This window comes from Neopelma chrysocephalum, unplaced genomic scaffold (genome assembly GCF_003984885.1).
Source record: "Neopelma chrysocephalum unplaced genomic scaffold, ASM398488v2 Primary Assembly neopelma1_101, whole genome shotgun sequence".
NCBI classification, from domain to species: Eukaryota; Metazoa; Chordata; class Aves; order Passeriformes; family Pipridae; genus Neopelma; species Neopelma chrysocephalum.
This window is the reverse complement of record NW_020897764.1, coordinates 160,129-161,889: the sequence shown is the minus strand read 5'-3', so window position 1 is coordinate 161,889 and position 1,761 is coordinate 160,129. Positions and strand designations below refer to the sequence as shown.

Here is a 1,761-nt window from a genome sequence, read left to right as displayed (position 1 = left end):
TATTTATATTTATATTTATATTTATATTTATATTTATATTTATATTTATGTATATATCATAGAATATATATTTATAGTATTTATATTTATATTATTTATATTTCTATTTATAGTATTTATATTTATTATATTAATAAAAATAAGTAATTCATTGAAACCATCCATATTTAAACCCTATAAAGGAATTTTGGGCAGCTCAGTTAAAGTGTCTGTGAAGGAGGAGCTTTATTTGAAAACAAGCAAGGATAAAAAAAAAAACAAAACAACTGACGTGGATTCCCACTTCCAATTTTGGGATATCTTGCTTTTGGTCCTGCTGCAAATATTTCAAGAAGAAAGTAGAACATTTTCTTTGTTTCTTCCTCACTGACTCAATTATTAAAACGGGATTAAAATATTGATTTATCACAGCTTTGGGAGGGATAAAACTTCGCTGTTTTTTATATAATTCTGACCAAAAAGGCTCCCTTTTTATCTCCGCTGCCAAGAGCTGGAATAGTCACTTCCCGTGGCTGTCTGACTTGGGAATGTCTGCCAAAAGCACAGAGATTCCCAAACTGCTACTGTCTTCCAGTGATCCATGAAAAAGCAGCTTCAAAACGCTTCCAGCAGGCAAACAAAAAACCTCAAACCACTCACAACTAGGAATTCCTTGGGAAAATTTAGTGCTTGGCCAAAACCTCCCCTCAGATCCGAACCTGGAGACATCAAACCTTGGACGAGCCTTTTGTCTTAAATTTCCAATTATTTCAAGTCCCGTGGCTTTAATTTTTCATGTTTGGTTTCTGTGTCTTTCTCTTCTCACTTAACGGGCCCTGGAGCGTTTGAAATCTGAAATATTTCTTGACCTGGTGTCTTTAAGCCCATATTTCAGGTCATCAAGGCCTCCAGACAACCTGGAAGTGGGAATAACCTTTTCATCACTCCTCTATTTCCCATTAAAAGCAGGAATGTTGCACGAGCTCTGGGGCTGCTTTTTCCATGAACCAGCCCCATGGGATCTGAAAGTCTTGTAGCTACACTAAAGTTGGGGCTGAACCTGAATTATTTCATCTTTCTGAGCTGTCCCATTGTTGAGTCTGGTATTTTACTGCTAAAATTGTATCTGAAATTATTGGAGAGAAGGGGAGAAAGCAGGAGGGGAGAAAGAAGGAAAAAGGAAAAGAAAATAATATGCCTGACACAATTTTGTTTTCCAGTATATTTACAATTTCCTTTCCTCCTTTTTTCCCCCCTTTCAAAAGTCAAAAATAAGGGAAAAGCATTTTTTTTCCCTTTAGCAGCCTGTAAAATTCCAACACCGACGCCATAAAAGTTTTGCAGGGTGATTAATCTGAACAATCTCCCTTTTCCACTTCAATTCCTGTGTGTTTCCAAGCAGGAAAGGGAAGGATCCTTCCAGCAGGAAGAGCACAGCAGGCCCTGTCCAAGGTTCTGGCCCAGCAGCATTCCCTGATATCCTCCCTCCACACCTAAAATTGACACTGGAGCCATCTCAGGAGGTTGTTAAATATGAAATAAGGTCAGACATCTTTTTCTGGGATCGGAATTCCTTGTGGATTTAGCTCCATTAGGGATGTCAGGGTCTTTCTCCAGTGAGTTGGCTGAGGATGAGCAAAGGAGGAACAGAAATTAGGGAGTGTTTCACCCTCCAGCTTGTGCTTCATCCCCACTGGGTTTTTTCTGGATATTTTGAAATTCAAAATGGAGAAGATCCAGACTAAGGAAGCAGTGGGAATCTTGGAAAATGACTAATCAGGT

At 38.3% G+C, this 1,761-nt stretch overlaps 1 long non-coding RNA gene across 1 annotated transcript in view; it reads right to left on the bottom strand.

Moving 5' to 3' along the window:
* Positions 1–1,497, bottom strand: part of LOC113973446 — an 11,383-nt gene extending 9,886 nt beyond the window's left edge. Inside the window, exons 1-2 of the long non-coding RNA XR_003536216.1 lie at positions 1,486–1,497; positions 681–685 (exon numbers count right to left, since the gene is read on the bottom strand). This is a non-coding gene — a long non-coding RNA (uncharacterized LOC113973446). The remainder of the gene's footprint in view (positions 1–680; positions 686–1,485) is intronic.
* Positions 1,498–1,761: the final 264 nt, after the last annotated feature.